Source organism: Cygnus atratus, chromosome Z (genome assembly GCF_013377495.2).
Source record: "Cygnus atratus isolate AKBS03 ecotype Queensland, Australia chromosome Z, CAtr_DNAZoo_HiC_assembly, whole genome shotgun sequence".
Classification (NCBI taxonomy): Eukaryota; Metazoa; Chordata; class Aves; order Anseriformes; family Anatidae; genus Cygnus; species Cygnus atratus.
The window spans coordinates 13249255-13267890 of NC_066396.1; the positions used below are offsets into that span (position 1 = coordinate 13249255).

General features: G+C 43.7%; 1 long non-coding RNA gene across 1 annotated transcript; it reads right to left on the bottom strand.

Moving 5' to 3' along the window:
* Positions 1-1892: 1892 nt before the first annotated feature.
* LOC118256668 (uncharacterized) lies at positions 1893-7435 on the bottom strand. The gene is made up of 3 exons (XR_004781281.2): positions 6912-7435; positions 5628-5823; positions 1893-3490 (listed from the first exon to the last, which is right to left on the bottom strand). It is a non-coding gene; the product is annotated as an uncharacterized LOC118256668 (long non-coding RNA).
* Positions 7436-18636: the final 11201 nt, after the last annotated feature.

Sequence of the window (18636 nt, forward strand, 5' to 3'; positions counted from 1 at the left end):
GGTTGCTTAAATTCCTCTCATCACAAGTACTTCCTATGACCTGTAATTTACTGAAGGTTATATTTTAGCCTCTGTTTTTGCAATCGTTAACGAGAACTGTGAGTGAACCTGTGATCAGAGGCTCCTGGTCACTGTCTCTTTGCTCATGCTAACATGCTTAGTTTGGTATCCTTTGTCATGCCTGCATTTCTCTGTTGGGCTCTAAAAGAGTGTTTTTTTCTGGGAAGAGAAACCATGAATCTTTATCCTGTCAGTTCAATCTCTGCCGGACCCTGTAGAATGTTTCGCAATGAGTGGCATTGTTGAGGAGAAGTGGCATCCTCTTGGTTGGATCTTTGTCCATTAATTTCTTTGACCTCTGATGACTCTGTGGGCATCTAACTTGAGACATCTGTATCACGGAACCTCATTTAGTACTGAATCATTTGTTAATTTTGATGTCTTTTATTGTGGCCTGTTAGTCACAACAGTATTGCAAAATCCCTCTTCTGTTTCCTGGTCATGTTAAATGCCTGTGTATTCTCCCAGCCTGCCTCTCAGCAATGGGAACTTGCTGAAAGACCCACAGCTCAGCTCATTAAAAATCAGCAAACTGGTTGTGACTTTTTACCATGGGTAGATTAGGACGTGAGATTCTGTCCCCTGTTGTTATCCCTGTGCTGTTCTCATCTGTTGCACCATCTCATGCACACAGATAAATGAAAAGTTAGAGAGTTGGACAGCAGAGATGTCCTTATGCTTGCCTGGCATTGAAGCTTGAAATCATCTTATTACATCAGTTTTCAAATTGCTAGGATTTTTGGCTAATCTCATTTAAACACAATTTTGTATACAATATGTGCTTCATCCATCCTCTGGGACTCCAGTAACTAATTGCTTCATGCAGTCTAGACTATCTGAAACACAAGATATTTCCCCGTACGTAGCAAATAATCCTGGTTGAAATCTGCTTTGGTTGCAAAGGCTTCCCTTCCTACATGCAAAGGTAATGGGGCATGCTGACGGTCTCCCACTTGGCAGCAGTGTCCTATACTAAAATACCTGGTTGGAATCTCCATAACCTAAGTGTTGCTTGAATGGCTCAGCAATACATCATGATATTTTCTAATGGGTGATAGTCAGATAGCATTTTCATCTTTTACTCCAAGAGATAACTGAAAAGAAGGCTGATGCAGAAAGCATAGTCAATAAGCTCCTTCCCTTGCCTTCATTTTTAAACCTTAGGTATCATTGTGTTTCTGCAGAACTGTTGTATGTCAGGGCTAGTTCTTAAGATTTTTTAGTGTTTCAGACAGATATTCCTGTGGGTTCTGGCCTTTCCTCAGTGCATCATGAAATAATAGATGCAACAGCTAAACACCCGCAGTAGGTAAACTGGACTAGATGAGTCCTTGAGAAATTATGTAGTCCATCCTTGACCCAAGTTACAGGTATACACATGAACCAGTTCTGGCATGGTTATTGGATCAGATCTTCAAATGCTACCATGGTAGAGACTCCACAGTCTCCCTAAGCAATCTGTTCCAGTCTTTGATTCTTCATAGCACCACAATATTTTTCATAGCCTCTAAGAAAAAATGTTCTTGCAGCAATTTAAGTCCATTATTTTCTAGCCCATTTCCAGCAGCCATGGAAGTCAGTTTATGACCTTCCATTTTACAGTAGCTATTTATTATATTTGAAGTTTTCTATCTTCTCTCCTCTTTTTTTTTTTATTTTCCCTTAATTTTTGCTTTCTGACATACCATTTCTTTGTTTTTCTCTGCTGTGTTCACATTGTCCACATATTTCTTGAAGTGTTTTGCCCACCATGTATTCAGTGTTTCAGACGAGGCTACTCTTCTGGAACTACTGGAAAGTGCTTTTGGAACATGGAAAGTGCTTGTATGTCTCATTACGCTCTTTTTTTTTTTTTTTTCTCTGCAATTTGGTATTATTGATTTGTGCTTGGGTCCTATTCCCCCCCCTACCCCAATGCTCCAGAACCTCTTCTGCAGGGTTGCTGCCCAGCCAATTCACTGTCTAGTGTTTATGTATTATTCTTGCAGTATTGCATTTTGTCCTTTGTACTGAGTTTCGTTGCATTTTCTCAGAATGTATCTCCATTTTGTTAAGTTTGTTTTGAATTTTCTCTTGATCCCCAAGTGCTTGCAGCTTTTTACAGCTTCCAGTTGTCAGGGGATGTAATTAATGAATTCTCTCCTCATTCAGCTAAGCCACTGAAATAGCTGGTTAGTGGCAGATCCATAAGGCTTCCCATATGCATGGGAAGGAAATGTTTTATACAGCATTAATTTTCTTAAGGGTTCATAAGCTTTCTAGCAGGCCTACTCAGAAATATTTGGAAAAACAGTTGTCTTTCCTAGAAATTGCTGGATTCCCTTCATGTCCTTTGGTTTCAGGATTTCTTTAATGGCTCTGTCACTTTGTGTCCAGCAGGAATCCTTCTGACATTTACAGTGTTTGATGTGGGAGGCCTCAAGACGTCCTTGTTCTCAGCTTTTCAATATTCCACATTCTGAACATATTTCCAGCCTATCCCAGTTAGGTGTTTGGATACTGAATTCTCTCTTTCTTTAATTTTTCTAATATAATAAAAAATGTGATCTGCTATAATCTTATGTAATCTATGAATTAGCAGTAGGGCTAACCATACACCTATAGGTGTCCATCTGCTCTAATTTACTCTGGGATTGAATTACAAAATTCCCACCTGCTAAAAGCTGTGAAACTGCAATGACATCTATGGTTGCCTTGCCTGTGATGATTTTGTTGCCCGCCCATTGAGTTCCCAAAACTCTAAGCATGATTGAAGCATCAATGTTTCTTGTTGTACGGCTTTCCTGCTCACCATCTGCTCAAGTATTGGCCTCAAGAAGGTTTTACTGAAATTCATCATTTTTGTGTAGTTTTTCTAGCCCAATGCTTGTCAAGATCACAGCGACTGTGTTGTGGCTGACTTCATAGTCCCTCTAGAATCAAATAAATTGTTTGGCTTAAGAACATAGGTGTGCACACAAACACGTAGCTTGCAGGTAGCAGATGACACTTAGTGTGCAGATTTCCTTAGCACTCAGATGCTAAGGAACTAGAAATTTATTAGAGAACATCTCTGGAAGTCTGTCTTCAGGCACTATTTGCTCTTCTCTTGTATTATGTGCATGCCAGTGACCACCCCGTGTCCCTGCTTCTCGTATCCTTAGGGGCTCATTTGTTTCTAGGCTGGAAATAGTCTCTTGCTGTTTCTTGTTGATTTCTGCAGTGTTCACGCTTGATGAAACCTGCATTCCTGATCCATCCCATCCTGCTTTACTTGCCTTGATGATGTGAATCTGTAGTGCAGCCTCAGTTAGAGGAGTACAGGCAAGGGATGACAGAGACTTTGAAGGTGTGTACACGAGACTGCACCAACCAACACTGGGGCTAGAAGCAACTCACCAGCAATCGATCTCTGGTCATTGAGAGAATCCAACCTTGGGAGCAGGGTAGGCTGGTGTTAGGAATAGCAAAGAGGGGAAAAAATGAACTGTCGTAAATACAAAGCAGGCCATGGATAGTAAATCTGGACATAACATGGAACTCTAGAGAAACAAAGGAAGAGCAAAGGGTCAGTGTGTCTTGCAAAATGTACAAAAATAATCCTATGGGTATTCTACAGTGAGGAAGAAAGCTTCATCTTCAACACCCATCTCATGGGAAAGAGCTGTGGATGCTAATCACTGGCTGCAACACCCCATCTTTCCCATTGCCCCTCAGACTGGAGCCGTCAGTACCCAGGGAGACAGCAGGTGGGTGAGAAGAGAATGTGCTAGGAATTGTGCCTATAACAATTTTAATTTTAATTTTATGAAGACTTTCCCCAGTAATACATATGTATATATATATATATATATATATATTTGGCACTGTATATTGGCATGCTTCTTTAGCCCATATAAACTGCACAAATAGCAGTACAGCTTCTATACTAGTTGGGTGTGTTTGCATCTCTTGTTACTTGGTGGCATCTCTTCAGTGCAGTGAAGTCTAAGTTCACAGTGATTATGAAAGCAAAAGACTCCAACAGAACTCAGGAAGCTTGGGAATTTGCATGTGATTCTAATAAAAGACATCTTTTACCAAACAAACATGATTTTCTAACATTACCATGTGTGGCATCAGCAAGTGGGCTGCTCTGTGATGAAATTGATGTGTAGTTTGCAACTGGCTCTCCATTTGAAATTACCTGACTAAGCAGAGGCTAACATCAAGAATCTTCCAAATAAAGATGTCAGCATCTTCAAAATAGCCTCTGCAAGCAATATTATCAACAATGACTCTAAGTTGTTGTGACTTTTTACAGTAAGATCTCCTTGATTCTTCACAGAATAAATATATCTTGATGTGTATTTTAATGATGCTGCTGAGTTATGGACTAATAAAAATGTGGATTTGTTGTGATGGCATTTTAGGGAGAAAGTGAAGTTTCGAGCTTGGTACAATAGTACATACTGCTGTAATTTGCTGATTTTGGTTTATTATCCAGCAAATTTTTAACAATAAAATTTCCCATAGCCGTGCCCCATAACTTAGTGCATCACAGAACTGGGGCAAAACTGTGCTGTTATTGTAAAAGCGCAGAGAAATCTCATTCAGTCCTTAAAGGCACAACGTAGCAGTCAAGGGAAAACCAGTGGCAATCCCTGACTAAGCAAGTAAGTACCAATGATTCAGCAGTATTTTAAAATTATGACACATCATGCAAACATGGTATGAAGTCTTCAAGATGAGTAAGAAACGGGTCATGCTGAATAGCAGGGCACAGGGCTGAGTGGGAGGTGGCTGGTGGGATGCTGCAGGAATGGGGGCTTTATGTCCGGTTCTATGTAATATTTTAAAGTACACCCTTTGAGATCATTAAACAGGATGTTAATGAAATTAGCAGATGATGCAGATGAATACTGCAAACACCACTGAAAAAAGAGAAGCAGGAAATTACAAAAGGAGTCACCCTGACAAATGCAAAATTATACATCTGGAAAACAATAATTTAAAATGCAGATTATTTTTGCCTCTGTGGTAGGAGCACTCTCAGCTTCACCAGAGCTGGTGGATGGCGATTTGCACTTCTGCATTTCCTCTGACATGGCAGCCAAATAAAGCTCCATGTGGAGCTTTTGCCAAAAGGATTGCTCCCAAGCGAGCAGCTTGAGTGAGGCCTGGAGCAGGACTGTTGCACATTGTGTCTCACAGCCGCTGAAGAGGACAAAAATGGTCAGGATGGCTCTTCTCTGAAAATCTGCGTGGCACAAAGAGGGATCCTTTGCATTAATTGTGTGGATGGGCAGTTATCTTGGGGAATACTTACCCTGTTTAGGGTAGTATCTTATGTGAAACATAGAGGACTGGAGGAACCGAAGCTGGCTCAATGAGAGTGAGCGATGAGAAGGGGCAAAGTGGAAGAATCCATGGTAAGTATTCTACTCTGAGAGACCTCTCCATCACCCCAGCTGGGGTCCAGAACACCAATGGTAACCCTTTGCAGAATGGAGAAAAGTTCCAAGAGTTCCCCAGAGAGTCACAAAAATGGAAAAAGAAAATGAAAAAAAGAAAGAAAAAAAAAAGAGAGACATCGTGCTAGAAATTACCGTCTTGGTGAGATTTTCCCCAGTGCTGAGGCATCCATTTCTAGTTATTCTTAGCTCTGAAGTTCCAGTTTACAGGATCCTGTTGCAATGACACATTTTGGAAACCTCTTCTCAAGTAGTGGGGCTGGAAGTTGGGCTCCCTAGGCTCTTGTTTGATGATAATGCGTGTCTAGTTGAGATGCCTATGCATCACAGCCTGTAGTCATAACAAAATCAATGAATCAACTTTCAAAGTTTCCACAATGTTTTATAAACACATCATTCTGTAATGCAAGAAAGATTACAGAAGAATCACAGAATCGCAGAAAGGTTTGGTTTGGAAGGGACCTTAAAGACCGTCTAATTCCAACCCCCTGCCATAGGCAGGGACACCTCCCACCAGCCCAGGTTGCCAAAGCCCCATCCAACCTGGCCTTGAGCACTGCCAGGGATGGGGCATCCACAGGCTTCTCCAGGCAACCTGTGCCAGCGCCTCACCATCTCTGAGTGAAGAATTTCCTCCTAACATGTAATCTAAATCTCTCCTTTAGGTTAAAACCATTCCCCCTTGCCCTATCACTATCTGCCCATGAAAGATGTTGCCCTGCATCTTTTTTTACAAACACTCTCAGTACTGGAAAGGGAGAAGGTTTTCAGTGAAATTAAATTCAATGAAAGAAGAAGGATTTCAATGAATGTGACAGATATCACATTCCCAAAAGCAGGGAGAGATTTTGCTGTTCATGAAGCGATAATCTTTTTGGTTAAGAGCCCATAAAATGTCCATTTGTAGGATACTTTTGTTAATTTTTACTGGATTTCAACTCATGTTTACACTAAAAAAAAATACCTTTAGGTCTGTGAGATAAGTATTGCAAGGGTATATATTCTGTCTATTTCTTTTAATTACTTGTCCTACAGTCTTGCATACTGCTCTGTTTTAGCAAACAACTGTGTTTTAAGCAGTTCTGTAAATTGTTAAATGTTTTTCTTGGAAGAAAAAAAAATTATTAAATCCTACCAAGTATCCCTGCATTGCTTACCGCCTTTCGTTTTTGCTGCTCTGCAAGAATCCTTGTTTAAGTCTGGGCTTTTATTCTGTTTAAGTTATTTTTAAATTCTCTTTAGATGCCTCTCAGCTTGATGATCAGAGATGGTATCTACTCTAAGAATCTAAATGGGAAAACAATTATTACTACAGGATTGAGGAAACAAATACAAGATGGGGAGAGTTAATCAAAGTCAGATTAGTGGCAGATCAAGAGTATAGTTCAGCTATTTCAGTATTCCTTTGGTGCTCCTTACCAGGCTCTTTCTGTAGCTTGGAAGCCTGTAACACATCTTTTTGAATGAGGAGAATACTCTTATCCCATGGTTGTAAACCAGCTCCTGTGGTTTTCTGTCTGAATTACAAGCAGAGCTGTGTAACTGCATCACCAGCCATTTGGTTGTCTTGAGAAACTGCATGCCAGTGAGGGTGGGCATGCTGCACTGGCAGCTCCTGTTGAAATTGCTCCTTTGGAAATGTACCCTGAGCAGCATGTCACTTAATTCCACCTTGTGCTTTCCAGCGTCATTGTGGTCTCTGGCACTCAATCCTGTGCACACAGCCGAGAAAACATCCTCTTTCTTTAGGACGCAGGGTGCTGCACTGGCTCCCCACTACCCAGCATCCCTGTTGATACTGATCCTTGGCTGTTCCTGTCAACAGCCAGTCCCTTTTAATTAAAAATGCTTGGAATCTAACACGCAGGGCCCTCTGCCTGCAAGAATGAGCGTGGAGGTTGCGATCCCACAGGGTGCTGTGCGGAGTCATGCCTGGCTCTTTCTCTTGTGCAGTTCTGTGAGCGCCGGGGAGGAGAGGCAGCACCGCAGCGGGATCCCAGGCTGCCCTCCGTGTCCCGAAGCACGATCAGCATTCCCGTCTGCGGTGCTCGGCATTCCTGAGTGACTGGGCTTCGGTTTCGTTTTTAATCTATAGATCAAGTGGGATTTTTCACGGGGAATTTTACAGCCGTTTTTTACCACACAGAGAATTTTATTGTTGCATTGCAATTTTAGCTGCCGCGATGTCGTTAACATAGGTCAGATGCTTGCGGGGTGGAAAGCTATACGTAGCTAGCTGCACAGACACAGCTCCCAACGTTAACGTGGTTTGCTTGACTCCTGCTGACAACACAATCAGAAATGTGCCAGCAGCACAGAGCAAAACGGCTTTCGGGAGCCAGCACCTCTGCTAATGGAAACAAGTGCTAAGGAGCTACACTCACTTAAGCCAGCAGAGGATGGTGCCTTGGGTTTTTGCATGTTTGTTTTTCCAGAAATTGTCACAAAGACACTAGTTTTGTCTTAACTATAGAGTAATCTGGGCCAGAGTTCTGTCTGCAGATCGTAGCGCTGCAAAGTGGAAGAAGTGAGTCTGCGCCAGCACGATGTGAGCATATCTCCGAGGTGAGCTAGTTGATTACACAAGGGACTGGGACTGATTGCCAGCTCTCCCGGCTAGAGAACGGCTCAGGGCAGCAGTGAGGGAGAGTGTGCAGAGAGAAAGCCAAATGTCCAGCATGGGGATGGGGGGATTAGCAGAGCTGGGGTTTGGGGGATCATAAAAGAGGAGATGGCTTTTCAATGTAATCACTCGTTTTGCATGTTACTTAATAAAGCGCCTTGGTTCAAGCACTGTAGAGAGTCTTGAATCTTTTCTGTAATTGCAAAGAAATCCAACCTCTTCTCGATATGTTTCTGCAGGCACAGGCACTTTTGAGTAATACATAGAGATTTAGTGCTTTAAGTGATTTAGATAAAAGACATCATAGAAATGATGAGATGTTTAAAGCTATGGTTTTCATTGTTAGAGCATACTTACATAAAAATAGCAGAAAAAAAGCTTAAGAAAGTCTAGCCAGATCAAATAGGGTCATTGAGCTGTCTTTGTCCGTGGCACAATCTACAGAGCCTGGTTGCATGGGGCATATGTTGTGTAGTGTTGGGCACTGTGCCTGCCTGCAAATCACATGTGGGATTCCCAAAATGAGAGCCCTGCCTTTTTTGCTCTTTCAAAAGAAGAGGATCCATCTGAGGGACATTCCAACACTACAGCTAGTGATTTTAAGCCAGCACATTCAATTTGTATCCGGAGTTTGAACCTACAAATTGCATCAAACCTGCCTGTGTCTGCTGTGATTTGGTGTCAGGAAACAGGGCCTGGAGACACTTCAGCTGAAGCATGTAGCTAAAAGAAGTCCTTGCTCAGAAATGTTTCTGGCTAAAAAGTATATTCATCAATGTTTTCTCAAACTGCAAGAAACAGCTACTTTTAGCAAACCAGGTGGTTTTACTTGAGCATGTGTGTGTCTGGTGCTAGAATTATGGCTTGTATCACCTTACTGCTTTCTTAGGTCTGTTCTTATTTGCAGCTATTATAAGATCCCAAGATCCTGTGCTGTACACGAGTGCCACGAGCGCTATTATGTGTGATGAGCTATTATGAGTGCTATATGTGATGGCCAGGTAATGATGTGTCAAGATGATCAGGAGCAGCAGAAGCCTTCAACGTATTTTGAAGAGAGGGTTTGCTGAAGGGAAAATAACACCTTGAGATTTGCGTAAGGAAATAATTTTAAACCAGGAAAATAAAATAACCTTGAAAAAAGCATCTGGATATTTGACAGTTATTCAGAGCTCATAATACACTGTGGTACTGTATGTTGTTCACTCAGTAGCTAAAATTAGGTGATTATGTAAGGAGACCACAGCGTACATCTGAATAGCTACTGTATTGGGTTAATGATGTCACTCATCTTTATTGAGTCTTTAGCTATTCTATGGCTTGGCCGGGGACAGTGTGAATTCAGTAGTCATGAAATCATAGCCAAGTTAAACTTTAGTGAAGTAAACACAACAGAGCTTTTACAAGGGAAAGCAAAACAGCTTCCAGCCAAAGGTCTCCCACACTGGCTAGACCCAGGTGACATTGCTACCAACTGTTATTCCACGTAAAACTTCAGGAAAGCACCTTTATAACTCTTAAACCATCGACAATGGAATTGCTACAATGGATCTATTGGTGTGCGATTGGTTTGAAGAGATCAGGTTAGCTATTGATTTTAGCATTTTGTATGTTGACTATGAAATTGGTTACGTTTGTGTTGAGGTCCTGTAGTCAGGACAATTCACGAACTTCTTTGATGTGTATAAATAAATACATGTATGCCAGAAGTAAAAGGAGAACTGTATTTTATCCACACATAACAATGTTCCTTAGCTTTCACACTAGAAATAATCCAAATCAAAGATGCTACCATACTTCTTGTTTTATTTGCTCTTTTACATTGCATGCTCTATCTTTTTCACACTTAGCAGTGGTATAGATGCCATACATTTCTCCACCTGGTTTGCTGAACATTTTTCTTGGGTGGCTGCCAATTTTGTATCGGAAAGGAACAAGGAGGACTATGAGGTAAAATCCTGGACAGAGAGGTGGCCAGGTTGTGTTTCTCAAACTGTGTGTGGCTAGGCAGCTCAGAGCACTGCCAGCAGCTGCTTGTTCCAGGGCTCTGGTACTTTGAGCCAGAGCAATGATGTTCAGGTGAACATTGGGCTGCAATGCCAGCACATCCACAGGGAATACTGCTTCAGTCTCAACTGAACATGGGTTTGTTCTTCTAAATAACCTCAAGTGCTGGTATCACAGGTCCTGATAGACAAAGACTCTAAAAGGAAGAAACCTGGAGTAGAAGCACGTGAAAGACTGTTTATTTCTCTGAAGGTGCCCAGACCTGCAGAGTCGCTGGGCTTTTAAATGCCAGAAGTGATTGCTTTGGGGATAACTTGTAGACGAGCAACAAGGGTCTGCACTGTGAGCAGGGCGATGCTGCTGGCCGCTGTTTGCACAGTGCAGCCCAGGCAGCACACAAGTGGCATTGCAAGTGCCCGTGCTGGTCATGGGCATAACTCTGCTCTTCCAGAGCAAAAAGAAAAGGCTGCATGTGAAAACTTTCTCTTTTCCTAGATGTCTGCTCCCTTCTTCGAAGTAACAGTTCCCATGCATTTCCTGTCAAGGGTCCCCCAAACCCCTTCGCTCCCTTTTCACTCACTTCTTTTTCAATCCAGAAGGCTGCTAGCTTCAGGAAAGTTTGCCTAGGATTGCACTGTACCCATTTGTTTGCAATGAATGAGAAGCATTTTTCATTTTCTCTGTATTATTATTGCCAGATATTATGTGTACACGTTACAGGCCATCTTGCAGAGGGAGCTGGCAACTCCACAGAGCTGATGCGCATGGCTTCGGCAACTGAAATGGGCTCCTCTCAGCCAGACCCCTGCTGAGGTCAGGAAACACACATTTATTGCTCTCTGCAAGATTTCAAAAAGCAAGTTTTCTTTAGTTGGATGGAAATGGTGATATTGCAGCCCAGCCTCCCAGCTCCAAACACCTTTCTGCTTTCTCACTGCGTTCTTATCAGTCCTGCTTGCTGAGTGGTTTCAGCAGTTCTTGGCAGCACAGGGAGCCTGGAGTGGGTCAGGCTTTTGGGGAACAGCCACATACTTCTTGTACGCTTACAAAGCACATGGGCAATGAGATTAAAATTGTACAGCTTGACACAGTGTTAGGACTCTCTTTTCAAATTATATTCTTCTGCTTAAGCGGATTATATGAGAGCTGTTATCTTCCTTCATCATTGTTCTATTAATGGTTTGCTGTGAGAAGGACTGGCTTTTTTTCTGCTTTGTTATTTGTTTCACCTCGTCTCAGAAAGTGTGAATATGCATGCCCTGATTAACATTCATTAGTTGGCACAGAACTTGTGCCAAGATCACAGAACATGTCAGGATGGACATAACCTACTTGCAGACCAGTATTGGACTGAAAAATGACACTTTAACAGAAGAGCTTCCAAAACCTTTCTGCACTTAAATATTTCATCAGAAGATGAAACAGGATAGCTCCTACAAGGGGCCAGGCATCTTGCTCTCCTCTGCTCCTGTGACACTGCATTGCCTGTGGAGGATACTAATCTGACAACATACTAATTTGGTGGAGCACAGCTTTGCTCTAGAGGTGTCTGCTCAGCAGAGGGGAGGCTGAACTACCTGTCTGGACCTGGAAACTAATCTGGCATTGTCAGTGAGCCATTCCTCTGGCACTGCTAGAGGGTCCTGGGCTGACTAGTGACAACCCAGTGGCAACTGTGGCCTGTGAGTCTTGTGCCTGGGGAGCTGGACACAGGGCAAAGAGGGGGTGTGGGCCACAGGTGAAGTGACAGGAGGGGACAGCTGAGGATCTCTTTCAACACCTGGTAGGGGATATTTCGTCTCTGCAGCGCCAGAGCGCTCTGGTTCAGCTTTGCCATTTAGTCTGACGCAGGAGAGGTAGGCTGCAGCTCCCCTCATTCGTTACCATAGGAAATGGTGGATATGTGAGTTACAACAAAAGCTTTCCATTTTGCTAAGTCAGCATTTTCTGGTGGAGAAACAAAATGCTGAGCCTGAAAAAGTGTAGGAAAATAGTCCATCTTTACTATTGGTTTTAAATATGTGTATGTGGAGATGGTTAAAAGTCCAAGCAGGAGATTATTTGCCTGGATTCTGCTTGTAACTGTTACCTCTGTGAGTCCCTGTAGGTCTCAATGAGGTTGGTACCTACTGAAGTGTATCTCTGCCCCTAATCCTCTCACTGCTCTTGGGACAAAGCTGCCTAAGGACACAGGTAGCCCTATGGCGTCAGTAAGGCACGGGAGCTGCAGAGGCCACCACATATTTACACACCACCAATGCACAGTGCCAAGCCACTGGTAGTTTCTATCATGTTCACATGAAAAGTAGATTTCTACTGAATGAGACCATGGCCAAACGTGTGTTTTTCCACTGCCTTGCCTGTATTGCCCCTGGTCACGGTGTCCATTCCCAGGGAGGGGTGGCAGAGGCCAGGCCCGAGCACCAGCACGCGTGGCCTGTGCTGTGGTGTCACTGAGCAGAGCCAGAACGGGATTTTCCACGGGGCCTCCCGAAGTAAGGCACAGCCAGCACACACGGTGTGTTTTCACTGCTGCTTACGACTCTTGGATGGGGATGAATATAAAGATCAACACATCAGCTGGGCCATTTCTAGTGTGTGAGAAATTATTGAGCCAAAGCACTAAAAAGTGAAAAAGAGGCCCTGTTTGAAAAAACCAACAACGTTATTTCTTGGGAAAAAAAACAGCCATAAATGTCATCAACAGCCTAGAGAAAAGAAAGGCAATAGTACCAAATGATAAGTGGGACTAGGGGGGATGTGTGTTACAGAAAGCAGGTCTCTCTTTCATAAGGAACAACGTTTGACAGTTTGAGAAGAGCTGACAATAAAACACATGATTAAATGAGCGCCAGAGAGCAGACTCAGCCATAAAACTATACATTTAGTGGCTGTCCTAGCTAAGCCATAGCAGTATTTATTGAGTTATAACACTGGAAGAGATGAATAAACATGACTGAGACCATGCGGACTCAGAGGGATTACCTTTGTTTTTAAGAGAGGCTTTACCATATTTGCTCAAAAATCTTCACATGGTGTGATTTTGAGTCTATAGTTAGACAGCGTCAAAGAAGATAAAGGAGATTTATGTTTTATCATGAGATGGGTAAATTAATCCCATACATGAAACTGTGAAAGAACTTTCTTGTCCTAGATAAAATAGCATCACTGTGACCTTTGATTCTGGGCACTCCTGCTAGTTTCTGTTTATCTTTCAGATAATGAGGTTGTGGAGACAGTTTTAGGCTGTTCATTATTTCACCTTATCCAAAAACAAGCATCGCTGATGTCATGTAGTGAAAACCTATGAGGGATTCGTTTACATTAAACATGGCCAATATCACACCTATTCCAAAAACATAGGTAAACATTTAATGGGATCAGCTGGGATAAAGCCATCTCCCCAGAGCAGCTACCCAAAGAGATATCAGGACACAGAGATGCTTCATGGATTCATGCTAACATGTAATGTACGGACTCACAGTCAAATATAAATTGCAGTCTACTACTGAGACTTATGTGCATTGTCCTATAATAGTCACATATTACCAACACTAAGAAATCAGCCTAATGTATTACCAAGATTTTCTTAACAGATTAATGGAACAGATTCCAAGTTTTAGGAGTTACTTTTTAACTATTCCAAATGTTGTTCCGCTAGTTGTCAGGATAAGAAAGGGAGGTTTTCATACTCCTTGCAAAAATGCCTTGTTATTGTTGACTTACTGTGAGTTTTTAAATGAGGTTCCCACTTGCAGATGAAATGAAACCAGATATCCCTGATAGGAAACAATTCACCATTAACAGAATTTGATCTCTTATATAAACACCAGAAAATACCGCTGTGGGACACTCTTCCCAAACACCTGCCCCTTAGGGCATCTTTATTACTTCATTGTGGTAGGCCCCCGGTCCATACAGGAGCCACAAGAACTTTCTCTTTTATGTACATTTTTACATTTACACACCTGTTTCCTGTTTTGATAGAAACACTTTTGCACTTATCATCACAGATTGGAGGGATTGCCTGTGCCACATTTTTGCAGTCCCTGAACTCCCTGTTTGCAGCTACCCTTGGTCACCCTTTGTCCTTGGGCTACTCCCGTGTGCCTTCCTCCAGAAATTACTGTTCTCAGGAAGGGCCAGCTCTTCATCTATGATCTGTTTTGATTCAAGGCAGCCCTCTCTGTAGCTCCCAGAAGGCAGGATCCCTTTGGTAATTTTACAGTGAACAATGAGACCCAAGATCTGTCCCTAAGCAGATGGCTGCCTCAAACCTGGACACTTTGGGTCTTTGTACATGGACAGCTCTGTGCAGTGGATGTCTGTTGGTACCACACAGTGGCACAGCCTTGGGGCCATACCTTCTGACTCCACAGCTGCTTCACACATGCATTCACAGCAGTAATATGAGATCTTATTTCATCTGACAGAGGATATCTTGTATTGACTGATAAAATTGGCGTTAGATCCATACCTAACATTTGGCAAAAAGTTTAGTGTCTAACAAAGGGGATTGCAAGAAGGATGCAACATGCCATTTCTGAAGTCATGTTTCTGATGACTTCCCCATCCAACACCTGAAAAGAATTATTGGAAAAAGAATGGAAAACAAAACAGAAAAGTCAATGCACATCTGTGGAAAACCAGGGTTTGTTCCCATGCAGCATCCTGATGGGAGCATCTTCTCAAGGGGGACGTGGTCTGATTGGAAGAGAGAAGGGATACGTGAATAATGTGAGAAAGGAGGGCTCCTCAGACTGGTGAGACCATGAAGGTGGAGCAGGACTGGAGACTCATCAGGACCCAAGAATGAGCAGGCAATCAATGAAATAAAGGTTTAAATCCAGCAGAGAAGAGCTTGCTTGCATTGTACAGAATCAAATTGCCTGAAAGAATAAATTCACAGAAGGGTTTGGGTGCCTTTCCGGGGAATGACAGACCTGCTGAGTGCTGTTAGGCACCAGTACAACATCTGGCTCAGGAAGTTCCTGAACTGCAAATTGTTGGAAGCAGGGTGGGTTTTCCAGGGAAAATACGACTCTGAATCTGCATTTTTGTTCTATTCTTTCCTTTCCCAGTTGAGAGCCGCAGCCAGAAACTGGGTATTGGGAGATTTTCAGCCTTGCCCTGACTGCAGCCACTCTCACCCCACAAAGGACCCATCTGCTCCTGCAGTAAAATGATTTCTGGGTCTTTTGTCACTCATAGTTAACCAAAGTTGGTCTCTAAATTTTTGTTTGTTTGTTTGTTTGTTTTGAAGGAAATATTTCAGCTCCAGATTAAAACTGCTATTAAAAATAATACCAAATTCTAGCAATGAATGCCTGTTAGCCCCTGTTGTATCTCAAAGGGGAATGATTTTAACCTGAAATAAAACCTGAAGTAAGGGAATATTTGGACATGTTTACAGCATCTGTGGGGCCAGAGATTAATGTGGGAGTGATGAGACAGCAAATGAAGAGAAAGCTGTGGGAGAGCAGCAATGAAGAGGGAGAAAAGAAATAGGAATTAGCAACATGGTAAGAGCACAGTAAAAGGTCTTGAAGCTCTGGAAACCCCAGGGTGCATGAAACAAGTTGAGTACACAATTACTAAGAGGAACAGAAACAAAGAGATTAGGGGAATTATACTTAGATCCTGTTTTATAGTATAATGTGAACACTGCCAACAAATGCAACAGCTTTGAAGCAATTATTTGCACTCCTGCAAAACCTGGGTAACTCAATAGCAGTCAAAAGAGCAGCTCCGGGGTGGATTTTGGTGGCTTCAGACCTCCTAGGGCTACTCGGGGTTAAGGCATGCAGGCCTGGGCTAGGGACTGGTGCCCATATGCTCTCTGTGAGGAAAGAGAAGGCAGAGCGCTGCACTTGGCAGACAGCAGACCGAAGGCTTGGGACAGCAGGAGGAAACCTGCAGCCAGGACTGGGATTGCTGTCAGGGACAGAGGAGTTGTCCCCACTTATTCAACTGCAAGGCAGAAAGGTTTCCACATGGGTCAGGGAGCTTTTTTGGGGGAAGGGACTGAAATGTCGTGGTTTGAGTGAAAAAGCCAATGGCGAGTGCCGACACCTTGAGGACAGGCACTCAGTGTGCGGGCAGGGAGGTCCCGGGGCCAGCCTGCTGAGCACCGGGCTTCTCTCTCTGGCTGCTGCTGCAGCTCTTCTGAAACCCAGTGGGATTAATGCTGGTAGAATATATGGTTTGTTTAGCTATTTTTATTGACCCCTGAATATACCTACTGTATAATTTATGGACCCATTTGTGGTTCAGTCCTGCGATGTTTGCTATAGAAAATCTCCATTGAAGCCAGTGGGAGATTTTGCTAGGGTGAGGAGTGCAGGCCTGGCCTCTGCTTAGCCTTTTTTCTTTTCCATTGCAACACAATTAACCTTTTCATTAGAAGAGCACTGTTCCAAATAAGCAAACCTCTCAATGTGTATTACTGAGCCATCTGAAGCTGTCTCTTGCTTTGGAACAAAACGTCTTTGTTCCAGCCACACATGACATTTGAAGACCTATTTATACAATGTGTCAGCTCCATTTGTTTTTTTCATCCTGATATTTTCCTCTGTAATTTTGGTTAGCCATCCAGATTGCAAGGAGCAAGGCTGCTGCTGGTTTCCTCCTGCTCTGTTACAGACTGAGCCACTGGCTGCCCTTGGACTCTCTCCCCTTTTGCAGGCAGAAGTGAAACAACCCAAAATCAAACAGAGTTTTGTCTACCTCATCCTCGCTGTACTGAGACCAATGCTAACAGACAGCTTGTGGTGGAGAGCACTGAGAGCTTGCAGAAGGACCTGACATGCTCACAGTTTCTCTCTTGCTGCCCTGCCTGTGGGTGGCTGCGAGACGCATGGAGCCGCAACCCCTTTTGCTGCAGGGGACCAGGTTGCATCATTTAAATATCCCATCCTTCAAACTATCTGCATTTACCAGAGACTTGCTCATAATATGCCCCAAGTCTAGTAAGTCATTCTTGTCTGACTGCTCAGTGCTAACTGATACAAAAAAATAAACAAAACCCATAGCAAAACAAAAATAAATCCCTTATCAAGTTGTCGAGTAGTAAAACTTGCAGCCTCCTGATTTTATGATCAGTTATAGAATTTTGGTCCATGTGGGGCAAACAGTTATGGAGAACTGGTGCATCCTCTCCCCTGGGATAAGTAATTTATCTAACTTAAGACCCATCTTCTCTTTGCAGAACGGATCCCAGGTACTGCCAACCCTGCTGCACAAGCAGCAACATGACATCTCTCCAGGCAGTGGTACTACCTAGTGACAATGAAAGTTTAAGCACTGTACTGTAATCACAGAATCACAGAATGGTTTGGCTTGGGTCCCGGCCCGCCCTGCCATGGGCAGGGACAGGTCCCACCAGCCCAGCTTGCCCAAAGCCCCATCCAGCCTGGCCTTGAGCACTGCCAGGGAGGGGGCAGCCACAACATTTCTGGGCAGCCTGTGCCAGTGCCTCACCACCCTCACAGTGAAGAATTTCCTCCTATCATCTAATCTAAATCTCCCCTCTTTTAGCTTAAAACCATTCCCCCTTGTCCTATCATTATCTGCCCAAGCAAAAAGTTGCTCTCCATCTTTTTTATAAGCACCCTTTAAGTACTGAAAGGCTGCATTGAGGTCTCCCCAGAGCCTTCACTTCTCCAGGCTGAACATCCTCAGCTCCTCCTGCCTTTCTTTACAGGAGAAGTGCTGCAGCCCTCTGATCATCCTTGTGGCCCTCCTCTGGACCTGCTCTAACAGCCCCACATCCTTCTTGTGCTGGGGGCCCCAGCCCTGGACGCAGCACTCCAGGTGGGGCTTCACGAGGGCAGAGCAGAGGGGCACAATCCCCTCCCTCCACCTGCTGCCCACCCCTCTGTTGGTGCAGCCCAGGACGCAGTTGGCCTTCTGGGCTGCAGGCACACACTGCTGGCTCATGTCGAGCTTTTTGTCCACCAGAGCCCCCAAGTCCTTCTCTGCAGGGCTGCTCTCAGTGGGTTCTTCTCCCAGTCTGTGCTCATGTCTGGGATTTCCCCGACCCAGGTGCAGCACCTTACACTTGGACTTGTTGAACCTCATTAGGTTCATGTGGGCCCACTTCTCAAGCTTGTCCAGGTCCCTCTGGATGGCTTCCCTTCCTTCTGTTGTATTGACTGCACCACTCAGCTTGGTGTCATCTGCAATCTTGCTGAGCATGCACTCAATCCCACTGTCTGTGTCATAATCCTTCACACAACCTGGCAGCTGAAGCTTTCAGGCTGCCTCGGTGCATGCAGGGTGCCAAGGAAATACTGCAATCCTTACTTGAATCGGAAAAGGAGGCTGATGGTGCCAGCCCAGCCATGTCAAGCCTAGGGTTGCAACAGCAAAACCTCATCTGCTCTCCGTAATATTATCCTCATTGCAAAGTTTGGATGAAAGCTGAGGAAGGAGGATGAAACATCTCCATGCAAGCAAGCTTGGTCTTGCCAGCTATTACATAGCCCAGTCTAAGCCTTTGATAAGGCCAAACAG